We start from the raw sequence: 13744 nt of genomic DNA, 5'->3' as shown, positions 1-13744 counted from the left end.
GGAGAGCCCTGTCGCGCATGCGCCGTGGCAGCGGGCCGGCTCGGCAGGGGCTTTGGCCTGCGGCTCGCTCCCCGCGTCGCGCCCCGCGTGTCCCCACAGACTGAGCCCCGGGAGCGAGCGCGTCGCGCGCCCGCGCCCCTCCCGGCCGGGCGGACCTGCGGACCTGCGGACCTGCGGGCGGGCGGGCGCCTGCGCACGAGCGTCCCGGGCGCCGGAGCCGCGGGGTTATGAGAGGTGGGGCGCGGGGAGGGCGCGCGGCAGGAGGCGGCCGCCGTGACGGCGCGGGCGTGGTCACGTGCTCGCTGGTCACCGCCGCCGCCGCCGCCCCCGCCCGCCCTGTTCTCTGTCTGGTCGGGCCGGGCCCGGCCGGTTCCGCGAGCGCCCGGCAGAGACTGAGGGAGAGAGAGAGAAAGAGGAGGAGGGGAGGAGGAGGAGGAGGAGGATTCAGGGAATAGGAGCTGGGGAGCCCTGCTGCGCCACAGGTAAAACAAGATGATGATGATCGTAAAAAAGCCTGAGCCCCCTCCCCCGCGCGAGCGCCTCCGCCTCCCTCCAGTGCAGCCCCACGTGCAGCCGCCCCCGCCGCCGCCGCCCCCCGGAGGGCCCGAGGCCGCCGCCGCCGCCAGGGCGCCTCCCGGGTCGGCGTGGGGCCGGGGGCGGGAGGGACTCCCGGTCAGCCGGCCCTGCCCTGCGCTGCCCTGCCTCGGGGGCCCGGGCTCGAGGCTGCAAGGCCGGCTGCGGCGGGAGCGCGGAGCCCCGGGCCCGCCGGCCGCTCGCCTCCCTACTTGGTCACTTTTCCTGTTGGTGTCAGCCCGGGGCGCGCGGCGCGCTTCCTCCGCAGGCCGGAAGCGGAGCGGGCCCCGGAATCCCCCAAACCTGCGAAAATGCAGCCTTTAGACTCAGGAAGGCTTATCCACCGGGGAGGACAGGAACGCGTTTCCGTGCGAATTAACGCTTATTCACCTGTAAGAACATGCCCGTTGAGGCCTCTTAGGGATCTGAGACAAACTTTGTGCAAGTTGATCTCCCCCCGCCCCCCCTCCCCCCCTCCCTCCACCCCTTCCCCTACTTTTTCCTGGAGAAACGAACACAAACCTCCTAAAACAATTTTTGGTTCTGCGGACGACTTAGGGTTTTGTTCAGTGCCAGCCATTAACCAGTTTTGGTTTCAGAATATGATTTTAAAGTTCACAGCCTTCAGATCTTTTTTTTTTTTTTTTTTTCCCCCTTTCTTCTTCCTGAATAATGATTTTCGGGAATGAGTTGTGTGTATCGAGGCCGAATTGTACTAAATCCTGAAATTGTAGCGTCCAGGTTGCGCGGCTTTGGGCCTGATTGCGTGCAGATTTCTAGAATTAGTCATTATTTGTACTGCTCGTACAGCAAAATACAGCACCAAGGAAACTGCTAGTGTGCTGTTGCACAAAATACTGACTTGAAGCAGGAAGTATGAAATGTAGGCATTGTTGAAAATAAACCTTTGAACACTTAAATTCCTTTATATGTTGGTCATTTCCCTTAATTGAACTCCTCTGATTCCACAAATTGGAATTTTCATGGTACATCTCTGAACTCAAATAGAAACTTGAGCATTTAAAATTTTTACGACTCTCTGCAGTAGAGTCCAAGCAAGTGCTTCTCAACCTTTCATGTGCATAGGAAATCCCTTGGGGCTGGTGTTTAAAACTGCACGTTCTGATTTAGTAGACCTGTGATGCATCTTGATACTCTGCATTTCCTTAGAGCTCCCAGGTGCTGCTGGACAAGGAACAATTGAGTAGCAAGGGTGTGGATAACGTGTATGCTAAGAAATAAAATGATGTGTCCACGAATAGGTGTCTTCATTCATCCTGAGTGTAGAGGTAACAAGAGAAGGGGCAAAAGGCAGGATGAACTGAGAAAGTTCACATCAGGGCCATCCTTTATGAAGACTGAGCATGCTATTTTGGGATACCAGGAGAGGGGATAGTTGGACTGGGGAAAATTGCCCCAACCTGTAGGAGTGCAGGCACCAGGTGTGCGGGCTGTGGTGCTTACCTCACCTGGCCTGTGAATTTTCCGCGGAAGCTTGGCATATCGAGCCGAAGGACTCAGCTATGGATAGTTGGGTTTTATCTACTTACAGGCTGTGAATCCTGGTGTCTCTGAAACCATTGCTGGGATGAAATTTTCTTTTATTAGTGAAAGTATTGAGTGTTTGCTTTCTCTTTCGGACAACAGCCACAATTGAGCAACGCATTTCAGAGCCTTGGAGGCTAACTTGTAAAGAATTTAGGGTTTCAACCTGTTGAAGTTATCCTAAATGGGTTCAGATTTTTCCCCCAACCTAATTAAGAATGTAAATTGAAAGTATCATACTTCACCTCATACTTTGTCTATAAAAATATCTACTTTTTAAAAACTTTATTGAACTGTAACATCAATTACTTTCAGCATGGTAATTTTTAAGGTCTTTATTCTAGTCCTTACTTTACCGTTCTTTCATGTTCTTAAATAATACCTATGGCAGTGTTTTTGAAGCATGAAGTGCCAGTGTTTATTTATCTCTCTCTTTTTTTTAAAGATTTTATTTATTTATTCATCAGAGACGACAGAGAGAGAGAGAGGGAGAGGGAGGGGTGGAGAAGCAGGCTCCATGCAGGGAGCCTGATCCTGGGACCCAATCCTGGGACTCCAGGATCACACCCTAGGCGGAAGGCAGCGCTAAACCTCCAAGCCACCCAGGGATCCCCGCACTTTATGTATCTTAACTCACGTGATGCTCGCAAAAATCTTTAAGGAAACTGAACTAGAGAGAGAGTAAAAGAGCTGAGACTCTGGCTGGCTGACTCTAGAGTCCATGCTTTAATAATCTTCTTGCAGATTTTTGTGAAGAAAATAAATTAATGATGCTTTTTAAAATCTCCTTTTCATAGTATTATTGAAAATTATGAGCTTAACTTTAATTTTAAAGTCCAGACTTGTCATCTTTTTAAGTTTCCCCCATCATATTCCAGTTTAAAATAAAAACTTGCCTCAATGCTTGTAATCTTTTCTGAATAAGATACTGAAATTTGCAAAGCTTTGTTTGCACCTGTTTGCCAGACCAGTCTCAAGTCTCTAAGTCACCGTTAAATGTGAAAGTAGTGTCTATTTCCTTTTGACCTTGCAAGTTTTCGTTCTTCATTCCGTATGCCGGTCTTCCACCCCCCCCCCCCACACACACACATACATAGTGCATACATAGATTTATCCTGTATTTGTTATACTAACATTTAGGATTTTGGGGGGGATTGATGGGTCACTGACTTTTCATTTGGCCAGTAAGGATGATAACAATTTAAACATGAGTCATTGTTACCATATCTTAACAATGAAAAAGTAATAAGGACAATCTCAGTGTCCTTTTGTCTCCAATCACTGAAAGCTTTGACCTGTATCAACACCAGTCTGAGGATTGGTGCTTATACACTTGGTCTAAGACATTTCTCTTAACTTGGACAGATGATTAGAATGGCAGTAATATTACAGTTGTGTACTGGAACTTGAGAAGTGAGATTTTGTGGGTGTGGGCAGTTGTGGGAGGGGGAAGGGAGAGGAAAGGGCATATGGCCTGATTCCAGGAGCATTAATTTTCCGTTAACTGGGATAATCCTTTGGGAAGAAAGTCGGTATAACAACAAATCCCTGTTGTAAATATTTTCTCAAAGTTCATACTCTGTTGTGATGTCTGTTGTAATGTTATGCTGGACAGTTACTTAGCCTTATAGTGCCCCACTTTTCTCAACTTTAAAATGTGGATAATAGTACCTCAGAAAATTGTTTTGAGGATTAAATGAGTGTATATATATATATATATATGTATGTGTGAGGATAGCACATGTACATATACATAATGCTTGGTGTCTGACACATAGTTAATGCTGTCATGTAAGTGTTAGGTACTGTGTTTTACTATGGGTAATCTACAGTGTGGTTGATCATACATAATCAAGACTGTAATTGAATAACTTTAATGGAAATTGTACATTTATTTGGCATAAAGCTGTATGGGCCAGCAAAACAGAAAGTTTGTACTTTTTGGATTAAATACAAAATTGGTATAGTAATGCTCTTAGGGAATTAAATATGAATGAATATGGTCTGGTTGCTCTGATCTTCCAAAACAAGGAAGTCAGTAGAAATAATAAAAGATGTTTTTGGTGGTGGTAGGAAAGGATTGGTTTAAAATTTTTTTTTTTTAATTTTATTTATTTATTCATGAGAGAAACACACAGAGAACGAGAGAGAGGCAGAGGGAGAAGCAGGCTCCAGGCAGGGAGCCTGACATGGGACTCGATCCCAGGTCTCCAGGATCACGGCCTGGGCTGAAGGCGGCGCTAAACCGCTGAGCCACCCGGGCTGCCTTTTTTTTTTTTTTTTTTTTTTTTTAATTTTATTGGTTTAAAATTTTCAAGTGTACTGTTATGAGCCTAGAACATGGTAACCTTATTTCTTTTTTTTTTTTTAAAGGTTCTTTTTTTTTTTTTTTTTTTTTTTTTAAGATTTTATTAATTCATGATGATAGACACAGAGAGAGAGAGAGGAGAGACACAGGCAGAGGGAGAAGCAGGCTCCATGCAGGGAAACCTACATGGGACTTGATCCCGGGTCTCCAGGATCACACCCTGGGCTGAAGGCAGCTCTAAACCGCTGAGCCACCCGGGCTGCCCGGTAACCTTATTTCTGAAGGCTTTTCTGACTATAACTTTTACCTCCCTTTGCCGACTCCTTTGCTCCTTAAATTAATCCATCTGTCCTGGCATACTCCAGACCTGATCTACAGCCCCTTATCTAAAAACCCATGGTAGCATGTATGTCTCAGAAGGAAAATTTTGGGAATTTAGAAAATCAATATGGTGCATATACCATATATCATGAAACCTGTGCATAGGAACAATCACCCCATAGTTGTACACATTATTTTTCCCAGAGAATTTATACATGTTTACACTAAGTAGAATAAAAAAGACCATAAAAAGTCTCATGTTAGGCTGTGATTTGTTGACAGCTTAGAAAGCAGTTTTAGTTTTCAGAGCTTTTGGATTTTTGTAATTGGAGATAAAGGGTTGGAGTCTCTCTCTCTGTTTTGTAAATTATCATAGTACCTATCTCCTTGATCAGAAAAAAAACTGGAATACAGGATTTGTGTGTCAACATTTTATATCATTAGCACCTGTTATAGGACCTAGCATGCAGTAGATGCTCATTAAATGTCCACTAGTTCAAATGAAAAACATGTAAAGATAATATCGTTCATTGTTCTGTGCTACATGTGATGTCTTTGATTGTGAAAATATTTAGTAAGTGCAGATTTTTCTTCTTAACTCAGTTGCCCAGGGAAGCTGATTATTGGGTTACTTTTTTGAGATAAAATAAACTTAAGAGATTTGAAATAGGCATTATAGATGATTGGAAATTTTTATAAATTTGTGTTGACAAGAATGCTTACTTTTTACCTTTATGGATCTTGAAGTCTACATTTAGAAGAATGGTTTACTTTTAAAAAATGAGTGGATTTAGTTTTGTATGACAGATTAGTTGTATAGCTAAAGATAATATTGCTGTATATGAATATCTTAGGTTGAATAATTGCAGTATGGCAGGTTAGCCTGCCATTAGAAAAAAATTTATTTTCTATTACAAAAGGTAATGCCTATTGTGAAAATTTTAGAAAAGCATGATCAAAAATAATGATCTGCACTATTGGCAATTTCTTAAGTTCTCTTTGGGGTTATATTGTCTTGAGAGAGGCTGAAAAAGAAAAGTCAGATTTGTACTGCAAGTAGTAGTTTAGAAAACCGAGTTGCAAATGTTGGTTAGCAGCAGTGTTTTTTTACTGTTACTAAACATCTAAGTGACATGAAAAGGTTGAACCAAAAGCACTTTGGGTCTCTACTTCTAATTATTCTTAAGATACATTATTTAGATCAGTGAGAAGTAATCCGCCACTTCTCATGTAACCACCTTGGGGGAGAGGAGTTGTACCTGCTTTCTGATGGTATAACACTGCAAGAAGACTGAGCCTAAGTTACAGATTCTGGCTCCAGATGGGGGCATTTTGTTTGCTGGTAATTAGTGGGGATCAGAATCGACCCCTTTAAATTTCCCAGAATGGGTACCTTTGGAGATATTCCAGTAGCTCCTTTGTAGGAATCCAAGAGGAATTACTAACATTCCCTCTCTTGCCACCCTGGTGAGATGGTGGATTGATTGCCCTGGCTTCCTGGTAGGGGTTGGGAGAGAAGGTGGAGTTGTTAGGAGATGGGTAGATAGTACCACTATTTCCCTCTTTGTCTACTGTATTGATTAAACTAGACTTCTTTTTCTACATGAGGTCCAGGAGTCTTGTAGTAAGAATGCTCGTTCTGATAAGTAGGTATGTATGGTGTAGGGAGACTTGGGATAAATTGCCTCCCCTCTCCAATCTTTATTATTCTTAATAGTTTAGGGGTTAATTTTAACCTATTTATCCTGTGTTGTGTGTGTGTGTATATGTGGATAAACATGTATGTGTTGATATACCTATTTTTTTTTAACTAAAAGTGGATTTATGCTGTTTTGTTACTTGTGTTTCTCCTTTAATATTTTATATTACTAATGATGTTACTCTTCCACACAATTTTTCATGGCTCCATGACTGTTTCATTGTATGAATGTACTGTTAGTAGTTCTCCATTCTTGGACACCTAGATTACTTTGAATCCTTACATGAAAAGCAGTGCTACACTGAATATTACGGTGGCTAATATCCTTTTGTGCCTATACATTATTATTTATTTAGAAAAAATTATGAGTGGAATTATTAGTAGGTCAAAAGATATGCCCATGTTTAACACTTTTGAAACATGACCACGTTGCCTATCAGAAAGGTTGTACTATTTTTCCCTTAACTACAAAGCTGTTTGAGAGGCCCTGTACTTGCTGTTACTGAGCATTATCATCTTTTCTTTACTTTAACAGCTTCATTTTGGCATACTTAATACCTCCTCCTCTTCTGCCTTTATAGACCTTAACATTTATGTAGTTCTGTCTCATTCTTTCTTTATGAATCTTATAGGCTTTTTCTGCCTTTTGTTTATGTAGCTATTAATTTATATTTTTAAACTATTTTTGGGCAGCCTGGGTGGCTCAGTGGTTTAGCACCGCTTTCAGCCCAGGGTGTGATCCTGGAGACCTGGGATCGAGTCCCATGTCAGGCTCTCTGCCTGTGTCTCTGCCGCCTCTCTCTCTCTGTCTCTCATAAATCAATAATCTTTAAAAAAAAATAATAAAAAAATAAACTATTTTTATAGTTTCAATTTAAACTTTGAGTTTAGCTCTTCCAGAACATGTTTAGTTGTATAGTGTGAAGTAGAAGGCACTAAATTTTTGAGTTTTTGATTAGGTTTCTCAGTACTACTGAATAAATGATTTATTCTTTCTCTATGGATATCAGAAGATCGATTATTTTGTCTTCTGTTCAGTCCCACCATGTTTTACTTTTTTATTGGTGGGAATGAGATTTTTCTTTGTGTGTGTGTGTTTATTTTTCCTACCTGTTCCTGCACAATAGAAGAGCCACTGATTTTTTTTGTGTGTGTGTGTGTATTTTGTAATTAGTCCCTTTCTAAGTCTATTTATTATAAACACTTTTTGGTTGATTCTCTTATATTTTCCAAACAGTTAAGCATACCATCTGAAACCAGCCATTTTTATAGAAGAGTTTTTTTTTTTCTTTCATGATTAATTTTCATTTATGGAAATTGTGCTGGAATGATTTTCTTAATTTCATTGACTTGAAATGATTTGATATGATATCACTGTGAATTGATCTACCCAGTTCTCAGAAGGATTTAAAAATATTTGGAAAACCACCTCAAGTAATCTCTGTTATGTACTGAATGTGTTCCCCCAAAATTTGTATGTTGAAACCCTGTTTCCTCACTCTCCCATGTGATGGTATTAGGTGGTAAGCCTTTTGGGAAGTAATGAGGATTATATGAGGTAATGAGGGTGGAGCCCTCACAAATGGGATTAGTGCCGATGTAAGAGTTAAGAGAGTTTGCTTCCTTTCTTTGGCATGTGAGGATACAGTAAGTCAGCAGTCTGCAAACTGGATGAGGGCCTTCGACCAGAACTTGACCTTTCTGGCCCTCTGATCTCAGAGTTCAGCTCCCAGAACTGTGAGAAAATCAGCTTCTGTTGTTTATAAGCCTTCCAGTCTATGGTACTTTGTTATAGCAGCCAGAACTGATAATCTCTAAGGACCTTTCTGGCTCAGAAGTTTTGTGATTCTCCTTTTATGTCAAAATACTCATGGTAATATACGCAACACTCTGGTACTTTTAAGTTAAAGTGCCTGCAGCTTCCTTTATAATTGTGATTGTAGATCTAGCTCTACTGCCCAAGCAATTATTCTGAGGTTTTACATTTTCATCTCCCTAGAGCTTGAAGATTTCTTTCTATGTGATTTGGCACAAATTAAAAGGGAATACTGATAGACTACAGGGATCAGATTGTGACATTGTTTATTTGCAGTATCAGGTATCCTGATTTTCTGTCTCTGGTCAGGTGGTATAATTTCCTACTTTTTATAGTGAGTTTTCTTTTCAAGCTGTGGTCTTGCTATGGTCTACTTAAAGTTCTCCAAGCCAAATAATGTAATTATCAGAACTGAGTGTTATGGAAGCCATTGGGAAGTGATAGACCAGGAAGCAGTGAAGATAGGAAAAAATAGAAAAGATAGGGACAGGAAAGTGCCTGGTATGTAGCTCTTTTTTCTCTGCTCCTATGTCTACTCTCTGATTATCCTTTTGTACATCTTTACCCTTTTAATGCTTTTCTGGCTTCCTGTTTATTCTCCAGATACACTTTATTTTCTCTTTCAGAGAATAGCTCCACTACCTCCTTTCTACTTTACTGAGGAAGGAGTACAGATGCTTTCCCCCCATCTGCAAAGAAGTTTTGATCAGTACCCTTGATTTCCTTCCTTTTTGTCACTAAAATTACCAGCATAGTGCCACCACCAGTGGCCATCATGCATCTTGCCTTAGAAAGCGTGTGGCAAAACATTGATTAAACTTAGATTTCCTCATATAAAACCACTGTTTTGGAAGCATTAACAGAATGAAAGAGAGATACTTTATAAAGACATTGTCAGAGAATTGTAGGGTAATATCTGACTGGCTGAGGAGATAGTAAGAGATTAATATCAAAGAGAGAAAAAGCTTCTGAAGAGTCTAATCTTAGATCTCCAACGCTGATTTCTTCTGTGAGCTTTAGATCTGTGTATCTGATTGCCTACTGGATAACTATTTTTGATGGCCCCCAGAAAACTCATGTTCATAACATGTGCAACTGATTTTACCATCTTCTCTTACAAAACCTATTCCCTCTGCCAAGTTAATTATCTCAATGGATGACTCCACCATCTTTCCGGTTGTTGAAGCTGGAAACCTGGTAGACACCTTTTATTCATCAAATCCTCATGTAACGGCATCAGTCTCCGTGAATTTTAAGTCTTGAATCTGTTGTCTCTTTATGCCCACTACTTCTACTCTGGTATATTATCTCTAGATGATCATCTCTTGCCTTTGTTTCTGTAGGGTTTTCTGACTAGTGTCCCTGGAGCCAGGTGATCTTTAAGCCCTTTGTCCATTTTTGGGTTTTTGTTGTTTTTCAGAGCTCTTTGCATATTGTAGATTTTAACTCTTGGTGTATTTTATATATTGCATATATTTTCAATTTTGTCTTAATTTTGCTTATACATTTTAAAAATTTTTATGAAGAATGATTAAATTTTATATAGTTCCACATACTAGTCTTTTTCTTTACTATTCTATTTCTTGGTAGAAACAAGATTGAACTCAGTTTCTTATTTGTCATCTTTTTACCACTTTGGCTACTCTTCCAATAGCTTCAAATACAGAATTTTTGTACATTACACATACTACTGGTGGAGAAAAAAAATCAATAGACTAATAAATTCCAAAGCAGTTATACAGATATCTGTTTAGGAAATGAATTTCGGAATCTTGTCCATCTCTTAATGGTCTTATGATCGAATTGATCTGTTTTGGGATTTGGCAAAATTCTATCCTAGATTGTACCAGTAAATCAAGCTGAATAAAGAGTAATTGTTAAATCAATATTATACCTACCCACAAAATAAGACTTTTAGTGATTGAAATGTAAAAATATGAAGCTTATTAAAATTGTAGACAAGGTAATATGGTCAGCTATATTATATGGATAAGGTAACTCCCTGAAAATAATTAGAAATGCTAGAAATTTCTTTTCCTTAGGAGCAAACATGATAGTAAGAAATTACCAGGTCAAAATCTACATGAAAGCAGGAATTTAGAGAAGTAAGCAGAATGTTAAAACTGCTTTTCCTTTTAGGATATATGCCACATTCTAGTGAACCTTTAGTTTTGAGGGCCTCCCAAAGCACAGTGTAGAAATTAAAGCCCATATATGCCCAGGGAGGGCATCTAATAGGATATTCCCTTCCCTATAAAACTGGACTCCAAAAGAGCTATGGTCATAGAGTATGGTTAAACCAAGATTAAAACCCTTTTCATGTTCTTCCTCACAGGAGGCTATAAAAATATTTGCCTTGGACTTGAAAAAATACTTATTCCTAAGAAGTTATAACCATAAGTTTTCATTCTTGATATGCAGTTCAAATTCAGTGTCACCTGGTCCAAAATGTGAATTTAACCTCAAAATGTGAATTTAAAGTGGTTCTCGGTGCCAGACAGAAGCAAATGAAAGTCCTCTCAGGTAGAATACATTTTTATCTTCGGTCCTAGGAAATTCTTACAATTTTCCAGAGAATTACCTCACAGTAAAATATAGCCAAGCACACAAGGAAATGAGGTACCATGAGTAAGAAGCAGCAGAAACAATTGACAGAAATGAACTCACAAAAACTTCAGATTTTGGAATTATCAGAGATGATAAAACAACTGTTTATTATGTTTACTACAAAAAGATGGAAAATATCTGCAGGTAACAGGAAACTTGGGAGATTTGAGAAAGACCTGAACAAAACTTATAGAAATAAAAAATACAGTAATTATAATGAAAAACTCAGTGGAGGGGTGTCAGGGTAGCTGAATCCGTTAAGCATCTGACTCTTAATTTTGGCTAGGATCATGATTAGGATGGTGAGATCGAGCCCCATGTTGGGCTCTGTGCTCAGTGCAGAGTCTGTCCCTCTTCCTCTGCTCCTCCCCCTACTTGTGTGTGCTCTTTCTTTAAAATAGAATCTTAAAAAAAAAAAAACAAAAAACAAAACTCAGTGGATGTGGTTAGTAAGTAGTAGATTAAATACAACTAAAGAGAACCCATGTACTGGACATAAATGGTTCAGAATGTAGCACAGAAAGACAAGGGAATGGGTAAAAAAGAAAGATTACAGTGTATAGAACATAGAAGGTGAAGATATGACAGTATTTCATCAGTTTTCAGTAGCTTTCTAATTGTAGAAAGGAGGGGCACCTGGGTAGCCCCGTTGGTTAAGTGTCTGCCTTCAGCTACAAGGTCATGATTTTAAGGTCCTGGTATTGAGTCCTGCTGAGCAGGGAACCTGCTTCTCCCTCTGCCCCTCCCCATGCCCCCACTCGTGTTCTCTCTCTCTCTCACTTTCTCTCAAAAAAAAAAAAAATCTTTAAAAAATAAACTGTTCTTAGAAGGGAGAAATAATAGGAAAGGAAGCAGTGTTTGAAGAGAGAATGAGCATTTTTCAGGGCTGAGAAAAACACCAGCCCATGAATTTAAGAAGTGCTGAGAATTTTAAACACACCTCTAGACATATCATAGTAACATGGAGAACACCAGAAACAGAGAATATCTTAAAAGTTGTCAGAGAACAAAAGATGGATTACCTTTTAAGTAACTGTAGCAGCTATACCAACAGCTGACTGCTCAGGAGCAGAAATGGAAGCCAGAAAACAGTGGGGTAATAGCTCCATGTGCTGGGAACAAGTTGCCAACATAGTATTCTATAATTAATGAAAATAACTTTCAAGAAGCAGGGTGGAATAATGACATTTTCGGATGGAAGTGTAAAATATTCTCTGTGAGGAAAATGTGAAGGAAATGTATAGATCCATTTTTCTGGTTGATCCTAGTATTTAGAATGAAGACTTAACATAATAAGCAATTTTGAGCTTCACGTAAGTTATTTTCTTCTTAGAAAGTTGTTCTGTTTGCATTTAGTAAACAGAGCTGCTGTTTGGCAATACTTTTACCAATATATTTTAACAACTTTTGGATCTTCGATCTATTTAGAATCTTCAGTATCATTGTAGGAAGTCTTTTGTGATAATTAATGCATGCCTTTAAGTCTTGCTGAACCAGTGATGCAATTTGTAATATTCATATTTGAAATTTCATTGAGTCAAATCAAGAAGGATTTGGAGAAAATTGTGTCCTGGTATTCATAAAAATAATTCCTGCAAATGATTTTATTCTTATCTTCCAGTCCTAAATACAAGTTTCTGGAGAAAAAAAAAAAAAGTGGAAGTTTTAATTTTATTTATTTTTATTATTTTTTAAACTTTTATTTATTTATTCATGAGAGAGACAGGCAGAGGGAGAAGCAGGTTCCATGCAGGGAGCCTGACGTGGGACTCGATCCCGGGACTCCAGGATCACACTCTAGGCCAAAGGCAGTGCTAAACCACTGAGCCACCGGGCTGCCCTATTTTTTTTTTAATTTAAATTCAATTTGCTGACATATAGTATGACACCAGTGCTCATCCCATCAAGTGCCCTCCTTAGTGCCCATCATCCAGCTACTGCATCCCCCCACCCACTTCCCCTTCTGCAACCCTTTGTTTCCCGGAGTTAGGAGTCTCTCATGGTTTGTCTCCCCCTCTAATTTTTCCCACTCAGTTCTCCTCCTTTCTCTTAGAGTCCCTTTTCTTTTCTTTTCTTTTCTTTTCTTTTCTTTTCTTTTCTTTTCTTTTCTTTTCTTTTCTTTTCTCTTTTCTTTTCTCTTTTCTTTTCTCTTTTCTTTTCTCTTTTCTTTTCTTTCTTTTTTCTTTTCTTTCTTTTCTTTTCTTTTCTTTTCTTTTCTTTTCTTTTCTTTTCTTTTCTTTTTTAAAGATTTTATTTATTTATTCATGAGAGAGGCAGAAGGAGAAGCAGGCTCCCCATGGGGAGCTCAATGCAGGACTCTATCCTAGGATCCTGGGACCATGACTTGAGCCCAAGGCTGATGCTCAAACACTGAGTACACCCAGGCACCCCTCTTATAATCCCTTTCACTATTTCTTATATTCTACATATGAGTGAAAGATTTTTTTTTTTTAAACCCATGGATAAGGTTAGCATAAATGTGAGTCTACAGTGGCAGGAATAGCAAACAGACTTTAAAGTTAAATGGACCTGGATTAGAATCTGGTTCTACCATTTAGTAATTCAGTCTTGATGATGTGACTCTAACCTTCTGATCCTTAGTTTTCTCATTTGGAGTATAGGGATAATACTACTTTGCAAGTGTACAGTGAGGAATAGAGTAGTGCTTGTAAAAAGCACCAAATACAGTTCTGTGGCTCTTGTTGGGTTCTCAACTAATTGTTACTAATGAGTAACACAGACGAATGAATTGAATCTGGCAAGGAATTTGAAATTGTTTACTGTGCAAGTAATATAAAAGAGTTAATCATATTTCTAGTGCTGAAGAGTCATGGACATTGATCATAATAATCTTTGAAGTTCAGAGATTGTCAGA

General features: G+C 39.6%; 1 protein-coding gene across 12 annotated transcripts in view; it reads left to right on the top strand.

Moving 5' to 3' along the window:
- Window positions 1-302: 302 nt before the first annotated feature.
- Window positions 303-13744, top strand: part of TBC1D5 (TBC1 domain family member 5) — a 544964-nt gene continuing 531522 nt past the window's right edge. For 7 of the 12 annotated variants that reach the window (XM_077865312.1, XM_077865311.1, XM_077865316.1 and 4 more), the window contains exon 1: window positions 304-482. The gene's annotated coding sequence lies outside the window, so the exon portion shown is untranslated. Of the gene's footprint in view, window positions 483-13744 lie in introns of all 12 variants that reach the window. The other 5 variants (XM_077865315.1, XM_077865313.1, XM_077865314.1 and 2 more) reach the window with 2 other exon arrangements.

The sequence above is a fragment of the Canis aureus genome, chromosome 22 (genome assembly GCF_053574225.1).
Source record: "Canis aureus isolate CA01 chromosome 22, VMU_Caureus_v.1.0, whole genome shotgun sequence".
Classification (NCBI taxonomy): domain Eukaryota; kingdom Metazoa; phylum Chordata; class Mammalia; order Carnivora; family Canidae; genus Canis; species Canis aureus.
Note: the sequence above shows the minus strand (reverse complement) of the source record. Positions and strands in the feature narration are given on the sequence as shown.